The 17,553-nt window shown below is 41.5% G+C and overlaps 1 non-coding gene across 1 annotated transcript; it reads left to right on the top strand.

The window, feature by feature from the left end:
* Positions 1–13,362: 13,362 nt before the first annotated feature.
* LOC137154253 (U5 spliceosomal RNA) lies at positions 13,363–13,478 on the top strand. Its single transcript, XR_010920174.1, has one exon. It is a non-coding gene; the product is annotated as a U5 spliceosomal RNA (small nuclear RNA).
* The last annotated feature ends 4,075 nt before the right edge of the window (positions 13,479–17,553 follow it).

The raw sequence follows: 17,553 nt of genomic DNA, 5'->3' as shown, positions 1-17,553 counted from the left end.
TGTTGACTCCACAGCAATTATAATCTCGTATCTGAAAATGACTTGAGGAAAGGGGGACATAAATCCCATTGAAACTGAATTCTTTCCAGTATTATCCACCATTCAAATGGATATAGGATGAATAATTTGGCCTGATTAAATAAAATCTGCAGGGCACCAGAGGGTGAGACTAATATAGGTCCTCACTTTAAAAAAAAAGTCACTTCTGTACAGTCTTTTAAAGCCTTTTCTCACAGCTTCATTCATTGTAGACCAAATGATGCTAAAGTGAGCTAATTTTGGCTAGTGTAAGGGCTGCCATCTTTCTTTCATACTGTGGGACAAACCAAGTGATTCTGACAGCATCATAGCCTAATGCAACACCACAACAGGGTTTCAATGTGGACACCCCCAACTAATTTAGGGGACTGTTCAAATGTCCAACAACATGCTGGTACTTACATGGTGCTCATCACCATGTTTTTGAGTAGTTCATAATTATTAATAAGTTTTACCTTCAATATCTTTGTGAGGTAGGGAAGTCTTATCCCCATTTTAAGGGTAATTAAATGACTTACCTAAGGTTACACAGCAAGACTATGGCTTGGGAAAGGAACCCAAGTCTCCTACCAGTGACTTATCCACTAGACCCATCCTTCCTAGCTATCTCTGAAGCTGCCATTATTGCTACCATGGTGGAGTTGCATAGGTGGTAAATTTCCCAGTAAAATCTAGTGCAGATGCAGCCCTGGATGAAAAACATAATTAAAATGCAAAGGTTTTACTAAGATTGAAGCAAAGGTTGATACTGTGGTGAGATTTAGACTCAAATTTTCTGTCCTGAATTGCCAGACTTGGTATCATTTGGACATCATGGACACAATATACTTAAAACTAGGCTATTTTAAGGAAAATCTGTGATGTCAACCTCTGACAACAATGAAATGAGGAATTAATAGGAATCAAATTTACCCCAGCTTCCCTATTCAAGTACACTCTTTGCTTAGAGAAACAAACATATAAACCCTCCCTTTTTTACCCTGCTTGTCCCCTTCACCATACATGGATCAAGTCTTGAAGTTCTTACTTAGTTAAATCTCCAGTTGAAGTCAAAGGAAGTTTTGCCTGATGAAGGACTGAGTAAGGACTACAGGATTTGGCCCTGTGTTATCATGCCAGAAGCAGGAATTAGCCTAGTGGAATTTGTAAAGCGTTTCCAGCCACATATGGGTCAGGAGAGTGTGTAGGTATAAAGAAACTGTGTGAAATCTGCAGTTGTTCCTCCTCCATTCCTCCCTTATGGCCACTGGCTTCCCCCCAACTTGAATATTACACACACACAGCAGTACAGCATGAAACAAGAGAGCTGAAGTGGTGTATTTTTATTCCCTTCATTAGTGTTGAAACAGAACCAAAAAGGAGAATAGTCAAGTGAATAAAAGAAGCAATAGACAATGCAGCTCCCATGCAGGATTTATGGTACTGACAGAGTGACACTGGCAAGACTCCGCTGATGTTTAAAGTTGACATTACAAAGTAGATTTTATCTATGGGGGGAAGCAAAGTTAAACTCATCAGCACTCCCCAAGCTCTGTTTGTCCACTTGGGAGGTTTGCCAATAGAGAATCGCCATGGAGCCATATATGATGTGGAGAATTCCTCTGTGCTGATAGTGGGTGCCAGCTAACTTGTTCTAACTCAATTTGAAACTCCATAATGAAGTGAATCTGCCCCCTGCATGAGTGAAAATGTTCATTCCCTTGCTAAGAGCTTCATTGCTCCCCTCCCTCCCATTTTGTCTTTATTCTATCAATCTCTAGAGAGTCTCTCTGTAAAACATCAGCCAGAAGCAACAGCTGGCTTTTCTGCAACAGTGGAGCAGGGAACAGAATTCAAAGTTACCATCAGCTCTGCTTTTACCATACCTCACAGAAAATGTTCCCTTCTATTCAAGCCAAAGTCAAAAAGTATTAGCTATATCTATCAACTAGAATAGCATCTGCCTCCCATTCCTGACACTAGCCTGTTTTAAGTCAGACTGTAAACTCCTGCGGGCAGGAGCTTAAATAAATAATGATAATCTGCAATTACACTAGCTAGGAGAGTGGGGGAATTCTTATTAAACATCTTGCCAAGACTATGCGATAAGATACTGACTAAGATCACCAACTGGTTTGAATGTTTCTACATTAACAGGAGCCAGTAAGCTATTGGAAAAACACAAGCAAGTCACGGAATGAAATAACTTTAACACAGAATTCCCCTTGCTTGAAAGGCAAGGCAATTCACTGTCAGTGGTGAGATGGACAACTGTAGAACACTGAAACAACTTCCATGTAAGAGGTGTGATATTGCAGTCTTTACTCAGGCATAACTCCCATTGACTTCTTTGTGAATTTTATCTCAATAACAATTATACAACTGGATCCTAAATCTTGGCTGTTTGACCCCAACCTGTGGTTTGACACACACTGTAAATGACTCCAGAGTATACTGTTAAAAAGGTAAAACAATAAAACCTTTAAGACCAAATTCCTCTGTGTATCTCCCAGTACCAACAATATGGAGACACACTGGTTTGAATCCAGCTCTAGACAACAGTGCCCAAAAGTTACTATCTGATGGTCATATGATGCACCTATGTTTAATGAATTGTAGTCTCAGTCCAGTTCACTGTAGATAAGTGAACATTAGAAAAACCTGCATCACAACAGGCAATAAGCAGCCACAGCTGAGAGCCCAAGGACTGAACGGTGCGATCAGAGAGTATCCCTTTCATAGGGGATCTCTCACAAGCAGGGCTGAGGGACACTGTTGCTACATATGTTGATGCCTGCTCTCTAGACAGAGGACTTCAGTTTCCAGAGCCGTATTTCACACAAAAATTCACACACATACATGCACACAAAGGAGTTGAGCTGACAGAGCTGGTATGAGTGGCTTAGGACTACATATGGACTGAGACCAGATCATCCTCAGTTTAGATAAGGATGTTTCCAGGTCAGGGCTGAAGCATGGAGAACTGTAAGTCAGAAAAGGATAAAATGAAATATAAATGCCTTACTGCCCTTGAGAGAGAATTCAAGGCAGGAGAGTACGTTCAGTTCAGGGATGATTCACAGAGCAATTCAGAATAGCACTTAAGTGAGCATTCCTAATGTTCCATAAACCTTCAGTGCACAAAGAATTAATACTACAAAATGTGTTCAACTGATGAAGTTTAAGTACCTTACAACCAGACTGGGAAAGCTGGAAAATTGCTAATGATCCTGTAAGTCCTGAAGGTCCCCAAGAAGAAGATTGAGAGCACTGGCAATCAATAACTCAATCAAGATGTGTGCCATTTTCTGTAGTCAATAATAAAGCCAGGAGTTTTACAGGCACTGGATTTTGGTGCAGTTAAAACTAAGTAGCCTTGTAAAAGTAAAAGTCATGTAGCTGAGTGCTCTGTGGCACTTACTGAAGAAAGGTTTAGAGTTACCTGTGGGGGGACAGGTACTCTTTTCTCCTCCTGTGTTTACTTAAGGAGTCCAGGGCACCTGATAAGTTACTCCTAAGCTATTTAATGACTCAGAACTTCCCTCTCCTCTAACCTTGGGATCAAACTGTCTATGAAGAGAAGGTAGCTCACATAAGTATTTGTTGATTTGATATGCTTAGGTTTGTAGTGAACTGTCTCCCTATCTATTGCAGTAATATAGGTAAAGATGTTCTTGCAACCAAGTACAGAACTTTCTCAAAATATACAGTGACCAAAAAATGTTACCGTTTGAAGTCTGTTCTGTGGCTTATATGAAATGAGTTGGATGGTCTCAGTCCACTTCCCAGTGGCAAAGTGCCCACACCACAAAGTCCAATGGCACTGACTAGTACCTTTGTTAGCATTCTCACTAGGGAGGCCAAGAAGTGAGCGGGCAGGGAAACTTCCTCCAAATGGTCTCTCCAGAACAAGGACAAAGCACTTTTACAGCAGTGTATCTTTGTGAATGCAGTCCTAACATCACAAAGCAACCCCATTGCCTGGGTGTCAAATGCTCCAGACAATCCAGGCGAAGCAATGTTTTAGTCCCGTATTTCTTCTTCTTTGATGCTTGGTTGAGGACCCACATAAGCACCTTAATCTGTGCCAGGAAAAGTGCTGTGATTTAGCCAGATCTCTGACTCATCTGTTGAAGGAGTCAACACCGATGGGCGCTCCTAAACTTGCTTTAGCTCTGGAATAATTAAAAATACCCAATTCTGACATGGTGCTTTTAGCTGTAATTCTCAAAGGGCTTTACACAGGTGGTAAGTATCATTGTCCCCATTTTACAGATGTGGTAACTGAGGCACAGAGAGGGAAATGACTTGCCCAAGATCATTCAGCAGGCCAGTGGAACTTTGGGGATTCAGAGCTGGACCATGCAGATCTGCTTAAAATGTGTTTTATGCAAATCAGTCTCATACCTTTTCTAATTGGAAGAAAATACACTTGGTTAAATTTTAGTTTAATGTATTTGCAGACCCCTTTAACTCACAACATAATTACAGTGTTTTCCCAAAGAAGTAATTTTTGGGCTGAAGAAGAGCAGTGTTATTTTCATGAGTAGGAAAGGTTAAAATATATTCTACTATCTGCTCACACATAAGTCCATAGCCCCCCGTTTTGCGACAAGACTTTCTGCATGTGTAAAATTATAGACGAGTTCTCATCACCAACAATGAGATCAGGAATTAACTCTGTAACATATATGAGTCTGGATCTCATTGTGCCAAATATGTTTTGTGCCAAACATGACTCTCCCTCTTCAACATGTTGGTTGCTCAGCATACGTGGCATAAACAATCAGCATTGGCAAAGTTTCACAGTGGGGCAGCTTGTTACTGCTCATCAAATACCAGCAGCTTCCACTGTGAGCAGCAGAAATTGGGAGAAATGTCTCTCATCACATCTGTTTTTTGTGTGTGATTGTATCAGCATTTTTCTGAGATATAGCTAGGTTCTAGCACAAAAGCATCTTTCCACCTTTGAACAGACAATTGTAACATTTCACCTACCCCGAAAAGAAGAGTCTCTCTCTGGAGATTAAAATATAAAGAATGTCACCCACCACCCCTTTTAGAAAGCACACAGTAATAAACCTGCCATCTGTTTGGCAGCAAATAGCATGGCAATTAATGCAGAAAACCCTCTCTGAAATATATAGCTCATAAATAGTGAAATACTGCAGGCCCTCCCCAGAATAAAAATATAGAAGTAGAAGAACCAAGGGTTCACCAATGCCTGACACCTCCACCCTCTACATTGCCTTCCACCAAGATGCAATAGAGTTCCTGCAACTGCAGTGTATGGGTTATGTCCATCCTAACCTAACAGATATCCTTGCTGATATGTCAAAAGGGAATTTTTTTTCTCAACCCAAAATTGGGGACCATCTCAAGTCTGTTCATGTACACAAGAAGCACCATATCTAAAATATAAGCAACAGTGTCAGGAAACATGCTTACAGCACTGTTGCAGAATGTAGTGTAGCTGGAATGTTAATCATGTCCCGGAACAGGATTAATGTCCCATCTAGACCACAAATTGCAAGTGTAATAACCAGGTCAAAGGAAGCCTCTGTGGTGCCCAGGTCCCCTGACTCAGTTCTCAGTATTGCCAATCCCAAATGTTCAAAAATCATGAGTCAGGATCACCAAAAATCATGAGGTTGGCTTTAAAATCATGAGATTATGTTAAAATAATAGATTTGGATTATTTTTATTTGCCTTCTGCTTTTTGAGCCTCTAGGGTGCATGAGGGTCACATTTTGAAGCTTTCTCCACAGCCACAAGGGCTAGAAACTTACTTTTTATTTAAGACTGAAGGATGCAATCATCACATCTCCACTTGACTCCAGGAGCTGGGGATTTAAGGAAAGCAATAATTAGCATGAGCCTCATGACAAAATCACGAGAGTTGGCAATTCTACATAAGGAGATGGACTCAGCCTGCCTGAGTATTAATGCTGGAAACTTGGATAGGTTGAAGGGGGAGAAAATAGAAGTTGAAAAGATGGTTTGACCATGGGATGCTGAAGGAGGAGACGAGGAGCCATCCTGACCACATTCCCTATGGCGTAGTCTTCAAGCAACTGCAAGACTGAGCAAGTGTGCTGTGTGCTGCCCAGAATGGCCGTAGCAAGAGAGAAAGTCATCTCTGATTTTGCAGGGGAAAATGCATCAAAAAAAGCCCTCTTCCCAATAGTGTTTCTTAGGTGCGAAACCCTAACTGTAGTGATTATAACTTGCTCTGTTACACAGTCAGGACAATGGGACCCAGTTTTATTTTTTAGAGGCAAAGCAACCACTCTGGCTGGCCAGCCAACCCAGTGAGGCATAACAGCAATCAGCTAATTAGTTCCTACAGCCAGTGACTGTGCTAACTCAGCTCAGACAAAGCTGTTTCTGATTCTCTCATGGTCCACATAGATGGGGGGTAATTTGTTTCTATTTACTCTTTGCTTTTTCTGCTCATGATCTCTCTTTTTTCTCTTTGGTACTGGCCTGCACAGATCTATAACCTAGAAGCTGGGTTCAGCCTCTGTCTAGCCAATATAAATGGACATTTCCCCACATCCTATGGTTAGCTTAACATGAACAAAAACTTCTGACTGCATTATCATTTTCCACCTTATTATCTTCCTGGGTTCTGTGCTGGTTTTAGAATCATTCAATCTCTGAACATGAACATATCTGAATGCCTGACCCCTGAATCCAAATCTGAACATAACTGTCAGAAGCTGAACATATCCCTGGTAGCTAACAGGCACTAAGACAGAAAGGAGAGAGAGAGGCTTCTAAATATGCATTTACAAGCTGCCTGGAAAAGTGATTAGATATTTTATTAATAGGTCTGGGATTCCATGGGCTCATGGTTTTTACCTCTCATGATAAAGAAAAGAAGTAATAGCAAATTTGCTTTTTAGGCAGATTCCAAAAGTCAGAAAATAGGCAGCATTTCAGAGTTTAGCATGAACATATGATTGAGACTGCCATGGAGATGCGCTCATGCCTCTTTGTACCTTTGAGACAGCAAGAGCTACACATTTGGGGACAAGAAATCTCAGGAGGCTTTTGAGAACTGAGTTACATACAGACAGAGACATGAATTTCAGCACAGGTGGAGAAGAAGCATTGATGTGCAGCAAAATGTGTTTATAAATGTTTATTGCCCCCACTGAGTGTATATTTGCTGAAGGCAAAATATGGAGGTAAAGATTCAACAGTGACCAGCTATGTTTATTGGTTTGATAGCCATGTTGGACCTATTCCCCCACTACCTTGCCCCTTGTGTAGTCATCTGCATTTAAGCAAGGTGAAGACAAATTAGACATAAAACTTAATGGCCCAAATTCTCCATTCTCTGTGCACAGCTCTGCTGCAGCAAAGGGCCCATAAAGACAGCAGTGCTAAGCAGCCAGGAATTGCCTTTTTGTCACCCCAAGAGGCATGGCCAGGGAAAGGAGGCAAGGCTGGAGTGTCTCCATGTTCCACCTATTTCTGCCTGTCAGAGTGACCTCTTGGGGCCATAAGCAGCCAGGTACAAATTAGAGCAGCCCTGAGGCTGTTCTAATTTACACCAGGAGCAGCTCCCAGAATCCAGGAGTTGCAAAAGTTGAGTGAAATCACGCTTACTCAGCTGTCCTTCCCCACTCCAGGTCCTGCATCAAGTGCAACTCATCTAGACTTGTAAATCAGGCCCTTGCATTCTGCCCTAGTAGCATTTTATGCCTACTTTGCATGGATGTAAATGACTACACGGGATACAGGGCAGTGCAGAATCAGGTCTATTATCTTCCAACTATAGACTAACTTATCAGCTGAATCCTGTGTGTTGGGTTCCTATTTATGTATTTTGCCTAGCTGTAAACACGTTTTATGTTACCACTCTATACAGCTCTTAGGAAATGTTATCTGGGTTACATGCCATTACATAGGCCATTTTAATGAATCCTTATACGAGATTATTTTTATAAAATATGTAAGTTGTCACTGTTGTGAATGTCCATACAAGAAACGTTAACCTCTGGCAAAAAGCATAGCTGATATCTGAGAAACCGGAGTACACACAAGCAAGATCATGTAAGATAACACTGGCAGAAAGACTTCCCCCACCAGCATGATAGATGTGAAGCACTTAGATAGATACTATGGGGATGGGCACTGTAGAAATCCCTCTGACAGACAGACAGACAGAAGACAACTGTATATACACAATAAGAAAGGATTAATTCAGCAAGGAGAATTTTTCCCCTCTTCTCACCTACTATCCTTCCCTTTTAATTCCTGTTCCTGTTTCTTGCCTCATCCTTTTGACATCAGGACAATTGCAGCTATTCATACCTAACCCTCAGGCCACCTGCCAGTGGGCCATTCTCATTCATATGGGGCTAAAGATCAGACACAATGCAGGCCAATCTGAGGTATTTTTAACAAGACACCACTGAGGGAAGTCTCTTTTGGCCCCCACTGAGTGTATTCAGGGCAGCTGTGGACCTTCTTGATGTGAATTCCAGGGAGGTAACTGTGTGTTGGAAGTTTCAAAGCAGAAAAGATGTCTGAGCCTGTTTTAGTTTGGTGACTCAATCACCAGTAATGTGAAATTGTTTGCTATAGGAGGCTTGGTAAACAAAAACTCTACCTTATGGACAAAGAAACCCTAGCGGAACTGGATTTGAAAATAGCAGGCATGGCAGCCTTTTTTTTTTTTTTTTTAAACACAAAAGCCAGTGGCAGGTTTGCATGGTTCCTCTTAGTTACAAAGAAGGGCATCATTGTGTGAAATGCCATCCCCATTTGGTGTTTGAACCAAATCCACTGAAATCAATGGCAGCTTTTCCACTGACTTCAGTGAGAGCTGGGTCTGACCCATGGAGAGCAAACCATAATTTGGTACCAACTTTACATTAGCCGTTTTGAATAGCATTTGTTCTTATTTTTCTTATATATTTATACTGGTGCCTACTTTTTGCAGAACAAAGAAATTGATGTCATTGCCAACATTTATGATAAATATATGGTAATTTACCTATATGGTAAGCAAATCAATCAAGAAAATCCAAGAAGAAAAACCTCTAATATCCACAAGGAGTATTTGATGTTAATATTTCAGGCTCACTCACAGTGATCATGCCTAAAAACCTGCCAGTTGTCATAAATAACATGACTTCAGTATGTGCAGTATTCCTTATACCAACCCATATTTAATATACAAACACCTAGGGAATGCTGTAGATACCAGGGTGATGCCATCTACCTACCTTCTGTGGAAGAAAAGGGGCATAGTTAAACCTGCCTGGAACTCCAGCAATCCTTGCCTGCTAAATAGCCCTTCAGGTCTATGGGCAGCCAGGCATAACTTAGAGCAGCCCTGAGGCTATTAAATTGCAGCAAGGAATTAGGACCTAAGAGTGCAGAGGAATATTACGAAGAAATATTTTGCCTGTGAAATCTATTCAGTCTCCATTTAGGACAATGACGAGTTCTGACACCAAAGGCACTGATTGCAAAATAAATTTTTAAAAGTTAAGATTTTCAAGGCAGCCTAGAGTATTTAGACACAACTACCATTAAAATTGGTGGCATACATGTTGCTAAATCCCCTAGACTGCTTTGGATATCTCAACCAATGTATATTTCTGAAAACATGAAAAAAAAATTACTGCAAAATCCAAATTATACACACAATTTAGCCTCTAAAACAGTGGGATGAACATACCTATGTTTGAAAATGATGCAGAAATATTTAGCAAAGGTTTGATGCATATTCCTGCCATATTTCAGTGAGCAGGAGAACTGGGCAGTCTGTGCACACGACAGCCTTTAAATAATGTTCAATATCTAATTGTATCCATATAACACAACTACAGTGGTGTTTGAACTTCAGCAGGGAGCTGGTCTCAGACATGGTTCTAATTTACACAGTTCACTAAGGGCCTGACTGAATGCTCCCTGAACACAATGGAAGGATTCCTTTTGAGTGCAATGAGAGCTGGATCGGGCTCTAAAGTCAACGTATCCAATTAGGACAGTATATCGAAAAGGGCTTTAGCAGTTTAGAGCAGCATTGTCCTGGGTTTTGAAAGCACTTTGGCTAATACAGTTTAGAAGCCATTTCTACACTAATTTAGTTATCTGTAGACAGAGCTTAAAACTCTGGCTTTTGTATAAAGAACTGCATGTTGGTCACTGCTCATTGCTTTCTTGGGCTTAAAACTGTGAAGACTTACACTACATCAAAATAAGAAGCTGGTCACCAACAGACATGGAGCAGACTATACGCGTGTTTGCAAGAACCAGCTGCTGTGCCAGTTGCTGAGCAAACCTCCCTTCATTTCCCTCTGTTGTGCTGCCTCCAGGGTGCTCCAGTTACAGATGCTGCATTAACGCATCAGACACTTAATCATGTTGCACCTTTGAAAGTCCAGTCTAATTTAGTGACAAAATAATTTTGCCTTGCGTGTGAGCTAAGGATTTGATTCTAAGAATCCTCTCATCTTCTGACCTTCTCTCATCTCTGCCTCTTATGGAGCCTTGGCACGGCAAGGTCCAAAAGGGCACAAACAGGAACAGCAAATGCTACACCCTTTAAAAAGGCACAGCATGTGCTCCCCAAGCACCAACTGATGGCTTGGGCTTATGGGGAGCATCTAATGTTTCCAGTGTCGTGCCACCGAAGGTGCTGAGACTCCTGCCTACAGAGCTCATGGAGTGGAAGCACCAAGATTCCAATGATCTCTCCTGGGAACGCGCAAGAGGAATGGCCCTTTTCCCCTTCCCGCCCAATACACCCATCCAAGAGCTGTCACAATTTGGACCACAGCGCTTTCTATCAAGGGACAGACTAGGCACTGGGATTCCAATTATTTATATTATGGTAATGCTCAAAAGCTTCAAACAGGATTGGAGCCCCATTGCAGCAAGCACTATACAAAACATGAGAAAACATGATCCCTTGCCCCATGCACTTATAAGCAAGATGCAAAAAAGAGAGCAAAACAAATAGGTGGGCAGGGAAGAGAAGGGTAATCATAATAAGAGATTGTAACACAGGGTAGCTTTGTGTAAACCGGATGGTTTTTAAATTAATAAATTATATCAGCCACTCATCAGTGTCCCTTAACATAGTTGGCTTATTTCCTGTATGCATCACAGCAGTGGTGGATCGTGAAGGATCCGACTGAGGTGAGGTGAGGTTAGTAGCTTTACACACAGGAATATAACTTAAAATCATGTATTAATACCAGTCCTAGCAGAGAACAGACGAGTAAGTGGGATCTCCTTGCTTAGGCTATGGCTGTACTACCACCTATGTTGGTATAACTTATGCCACTCATAGGGGGAAAGGAGGTTTATGCCGATGGGAGAACTCTCTCCCAACAGCATAAAGCATCTTCACCTGACACGCTGCAGCGGCGCAGCTGTATCAATACAGCTGCACTGCTTCAGTGCTGTACGTGTAGACATGGCCTTAGATTATGAAAGCAGAACAAACTTTATCCTTTAGTGGCTTTATTGTGATCATTCCAGTCCAATTTACACACCCATTCCTCCACTCCCTGAGGCCAAATGCTAACACGCAAGAAGGAAGAAGAGTGGGACAGTTGTACAGTCTTCAAGACCTCCATTAATATGTGTCCAAGAGTTGCCCAGTTAGAGGGGATGATGAGTGATGTGTTCACAACCTCTCTTCCCTTTCCCACTCCCTTCCCCCAGCGCCAAACATCATCCTTTGCATCTCCATGACATGCCTAATCTCCGCAGATCGGGAAATTGCAATCTCTTGGCCTCCCAAACAAAAGTGAAACATGGAACTGCTGGTTTTCCAGTCCATTCCCCTTTAGGTTCTTAAAATAATCTGTTAAAATAGGTTGCATTAAAAAATAAATATTAATAAAAGGCACCGTGGGGAGTGGCATTGGTGAGTCAGTAGCTGGTACTCCTCCCTCCACATTAATATCAGAGCAATCCCAGCAGGGGGTTAAGGAGTGCTGTGTCACTATAATGTAAATAAAATCTGAAAATGAGTATTTATAGTCTAAAGATATTATCCTATAGCAATAGTAAGAGAGCTAGCCACAAAGTCCTTGCCCAATTTCAATGTGGGTAATTACATTCTGCCTCTCTGAAATTCCCCTCAACTTTAAAATGGCTGCCTTATTTTTGGTCAGCACTTCCCTAAATTATTGTGTATGGTTAAACAACTGTTGCATTTCATCCCTGAGGTTGGCTACATTTTAATGGAAGTAATTACATATGCACAGAACAAACCAGTTTGGAAAGCACCATACCGAACAGCACTAAATAAAAGTAAAAATAATTTGCAATATACATCTAAACCCATGTTATATGCAGAACTATTTTAAATGTATATTTTAACACATGGAATTATTTACAGAGAACTTAAATAAATAAAACAAATATTTAACTACATTTACATTGTAGATCACCCAAAGAAACTAGCAATGGAATAATAACAACACAAGAAAAAAATTGTTTATTTACAATGAAATTCATTCTTATCAGGCATGTATAGATAAATATGCATATTCTGTTATTGATACTCCAATATCATGTGGATTTTAATCTATGAGGCAATGGCAGACTTCATTCTAATGGTATAAGGGCCAGTTTGCTGCACATAATTCACAGTGTACACATCCAGAAAGGTAAACCATATGCTCTGAAAGATGGCTATCAATTATCTGTAAGGATGTACTTTCAAGGGGAAGGATACCCTTCAAGACTTGACTAATTTGTTTAGATAGCTATACCGGTGGAGGAGTTTCTTTTGAAAATATCTTAAGTCTGTGATATTTCCAGACTGAATATTTTCAAAATAAAGTTAAAAAAGGTCAAATGGGAAAGTGAAAGACCTGCTAGACATATACTATACATGGACTATCAGTGGCACACACTGGTCAACAACAAATTATTATTTAGGAGTATGACAGGGCATCATCCTGCTTCTGTCTGTTTTTGAGACATAAACTGCTCAGAGACCTTCTTCCGGTCAAACACCTAATGCGATTTATTTATAGTGCTTATCCCACCACCTTTATAAACTTGCACAGCTCTGTATTTACAAGCATACAATTCATAGCTCACTCAGCCAAAGGAAAGCATGTGCATGCGTGCGCGCGCACGTGCGCAATCTCCCCCACCAAGATCTCACCTGCTTTTGATTCTCAAAAACTTCTGTCTTACAATTGAGCACTTCCTTCCTGTGCCTTTTCTACTTTCTTGGCTAATTAGCCTTTTGAGCTCACTTCAGCCCATCCCAATCTATCAATTAGGCACAGCTTTGCCCCTCAGGTTTACTCCAGGGCAATTTAATTGGTGAGTCAGGGATCAGAGCGCTGGTACAACTGGTTTCTCTTCAGATCATATAAATCTTTTGTCTTTCACTAAAGATTTCTGTGAAGAAGAACATTTATGAGCTTATAGCCAATTATTTGAGGCTTCACTTTGGTGAAGCTACAAAAGGCCAAGGTGCCCATCTATAATTACCAGAAGGAGGATGCTGGACAGGAAGGTGCTCTGTGACTGTGAGGCCTATTTCCGTTCCTCCAATCGATCACACGTTTGGGCAGAGTTCCTCTGAGCAGCGTCCTAGACCACTTCGGAGGAGCAGTGGGCGCTGACTGGGGTTCTCTGCTTGGTGTCCCCTTCCGGTTCCCTAATTATGACCCTGTGACCCTTATTCTCACTCCTGGTTTTTTCATTTTTTATCCCGCGTAATTATTTGAGACCTGGGCTCAGTAGCTCCTCCCCTTAGGCAGGGGGAGGGACCTTCAGCTTGGGTAGGCTTGAACCCGCCCACATCCCAGACCTCAATAGGTGTTGTCACCCAGCACTCTGTCACACAGAAATGTTCAGATTCTGTGACAAGTAATGGGAGAATGCTTCACAGAGAAGAAATGTCACATGATCAGGCATCTGCATTAGGCAGACAAAAGAGGACATCGGGGACAGAAAGAAGTCAGAAAAAGAGGTAAGGATTCTGGGCCAAGTTCGGCCATGTTGTATGGTGACAGAACAGTCACTGGAGGTACAGGTTTAAACATGGAACTCCAGCGGCAGCAGCTAAATGACAGGACTCACTCCAGAACAGAGCCAGACCCTGGCTTTGACATCCAAAGCCAATATCCAGATCTCATCGAATGTAAGGGGAAAAAAAGTCATTGTATGAATGCCTCATACTGGTCCTTGGCTGCTGGCATTCCAGTGTCTCCTCCACCCACTTTTCAAAAGTGTTTGTGAAATTATGTGTGATAACAAAGCCCACCTCGGGCTAGCTGAACTGAGTGAGATAATTAGTCAGCATAAACCAAAGGTTTAAGTCCAGGATTGTGGGGTACACCATCCTTAGAGTCTTGAACATATCTGCTGTGCCTCCCATTGTCTCCAATAAACCACTGGCAATTTATAGTCCATTTTTTAATGGACTAGGTTTAGTCTCTTGGATTAATGAAATGTGCTTCCACTGTTCATCTGGGATGGAGGGACCCGATCCTGAGAAGTGTGGCTGAGATCTCAACTCCCATGAGGTTCTGCACCTCTCAGGATTTGGGCCTAGGTTTGCATTTAGGCTTCCCGTCTGATGAATAACTTTCTGCTGGCTTCTTAGTACAGTATTTTGTCATTAGAGCAGCTTCCTGAATGGCTATTTATTGCTCTAATTCTATCACCACTTTAGAACCTATATCTGTTAGTTGCACACACTGTTCTTGACAGTGGTGGGGAGTGTAAAAGATAGGATACTGCCTGAGCTCCTTTTTACACCTGCAGTAGCTGTCCATCTGGTAACTACTCACAGACTCTGAGAACAATTCCCCAAACACCACAGACACCCCGATCTTTGGATCATACATCCCTGCTTTGGGTTCATGGAAACTGAAACTGCTTCATTTTGGAGAACTGGATTTTACTGTTGGTGAAAGGTGCTGGCTTGACAGCCCTAAAGAATGGAATCCTCTGTTTATGCCCACAATGGGGACAGCTTAGGCAGCAGCAATACAAGCTTCCCAGCGCTGCCCTGTAAGCGTGCCTCAACACTGACCTGGAAGCAGCTTCCCTAGGGCTGAAAGGGTAATTCATTCGCCATGTCCATTCAGTACTTACCCTCCGGGACTGCACACAAGTGCCATTCTGAGATGGGTTTTGTGATCTAGACAATTGTACTCTGAATTGCACTAAACCATCTTGCATTTCAGACCCTACAGGTTACCAGTAGCCTTCAGAATGAAGCCATTATTTGAATATTTGAATGAAACCTTGAAAGTCTCCATACTCCATATACCTCTTTTATTTTTTTAAATATTAACTTAAATATGTCCGAACAGCACCAGGTACTAACCTTTTCAGCATGGTCAAGTGTGTATGGCACCCATGGTCTCTGGAGTCTCATTCTTGGTTCTGCCACTGATTTGCTGGGTGGCCTTAGGCAAGTCACATCACTGCTCTGTACCTCAGTTTCCCGAAACTGTAAAATAAGGATGATAATAATGCTTTGTAAACTCCATTGAGATCTATGGATAAAATATAAGCATTATTTCTGTAGATTGCACGCTCTTTAGGGGAGGGATTGTGTCTTTGGTGCTTGGAAAACACCTACTATACTACAAGAGCTACCACAATCTAATGAGTGAATAGCAATAATATATATTAACTTATTATTCTATGCATTGGAAAAAATATACTTCTGTTTCTGATATACTGCTGGATTGCTGACAAATCTTGTGCTCAGAAACACAAATCAGAAATTACATTTAGTTCAAAAAATTATTTTGCATTGTTCACTGTTATCTAGAAGGCACATGAACATAAGATTGCATCACCCAATGTCCTTGGAAATATTTCTGTGATTTGGTCTGAAACTGTGTATACTGTGAAGATACAGAGCTTGATATCTGGACATAATATTGTCTCGCACATGCTCCTACTCATGGGAGAGATTTAATTTTTTTATTTAAAAAGGATGGAGGAAGCATTGATTTCATGCGTGTTTACATTGACTCTGTACAATACTTTTCCCCCTTTCCTTAAAGATCATATAATATTTGTTCTAAAGCAATAAGGGCTGATGCAGCATACACAGTTCTGCGGCTGAACAAGGAGGGCTCTTCATATGTCACTGCTGTCAACTTAGAACAAAAACTGAGATGAATGGGAAAAAATAAATAAATCTTTTGTTTTCAAAGCTAAATAGCCAAAAATGCAGCCAGAAAAGTTCCATAAAGGTTTAGCTTTCAGCAACACATAGCGGAAACAAAGCTGATTCCTCCTCTTGCTGTGCCCCCTGACCTCAGAGTTTTATATGTCACTGCCTAGAAGGCCTCCAGTCACGGCAACCTCTGTGTATGGCTTTCCCAGGACTTTCAAGGTTTTCCTTGGGGGCTGTTTGAGTGGGGGGAAAAAAAGGGTTTTAGCACCAGCCTCAGATTTAAAATAGCAGGGGGAGTTTACTGATTAATATTCATGAGGAGGGAACAGTCTGCTTTTTGTTACCGTTGCCATTTCCCATGCAAGGTGCGTTTAAAGGGAGGAATACATTAAGAAACATATCCGACTATCACAACTACCACCACCTTTGGAGATGCAGAAAGGCAGGATCCTAAGCAAAGCTCAAATGGTAAATATTTAACAGGGAAAGAACTTGCCTCCTCTTCTGTCCTCTCTTTCCCTGTATATATTAAACTCATTATTTCATTTTAACAAGGGGATATGTGTTTCCCCAAAGTCTCCATCCCCATTGAAGCTCTGGGCTAAAGTGGATAGTTCACATACATGCCTATAAATCCCCTCCACCACTGGCACAATTGATTGTATTCCTTTGTTTGCTTGGTTTTTAAAGTCACTACTGAACATTCACTTTGTAGCTGGGAAATCTGTTACTTCTGTTTGTTGAGGCAACAGTTACAGGGACTGGTTCTCCATTCACTGACACTAAAGTGAGTCAGGAGTAACTCCTCTGAAGTCAATAGATTTACACCAGTGTAAAGCTGGAATGAAAAAAGAAAAATCAGTAAAGCAAAAATTTTCCAAGAGTAGCCTCTGATCTGGGGTGTCCTCATTTTCAGACACCCAACTTGAGAAATCTTGCGCCTGATTTTTAGAGGTGGCGAGCACCCATATCTTCCTTTGGCTTCATTACTGGCACGTCGCATCTTGGAAAATCAGGATTGCATGTTGCACATCCAAAAAATCAGTGCTTACTTCTGAAAATTTTACCCAATGATGCAAAGCCTTTCCAACTAGAGTGAGGCCATGTCTACACTGCAGAGTTAAGTCAATGATCATAAGTCACTTTAATAACATCAGTTGAGCACATTGACACATCGCTTCTTTTGTCAGCTGAGCACATCCACGGTCATTGCTCTTACATCAACAGACAAACTGTTGCATCATGGGTAGCTATCCCACCGTGAAATTCGCCATCCTCTGTTGCCTTCTGCAGCTGGGAGCTATGGGAACGGATCACAGTGCATCATGGGAAAATGCTCACTGTCCCATGTTGCAGTTCTTTCCGTCCCATCATTCGATGGACTTCTG

This window comes from Emydura macquarii, unplaced genomic scaffold, assembly GCF_026122565.2.
Source record: "Emydura macquarii macquarii isolate MOO-44397 ecotype Brisbane River unplaced genomic scaffold, CSIRO-AGI_Emac_v2 contig_1253, whole genome shotgun sequence".
Lineage (NCBI taxonomy): Eukaryota > Metazoa > Chordata > Testudines > Chelidae > Emydura > Emydura macquarii.
The sequence above is the reverse complement of the archived record's forward strand: the minus strand, read 5'-3'. Positions and strand labels throughout refer to the sequence as shown.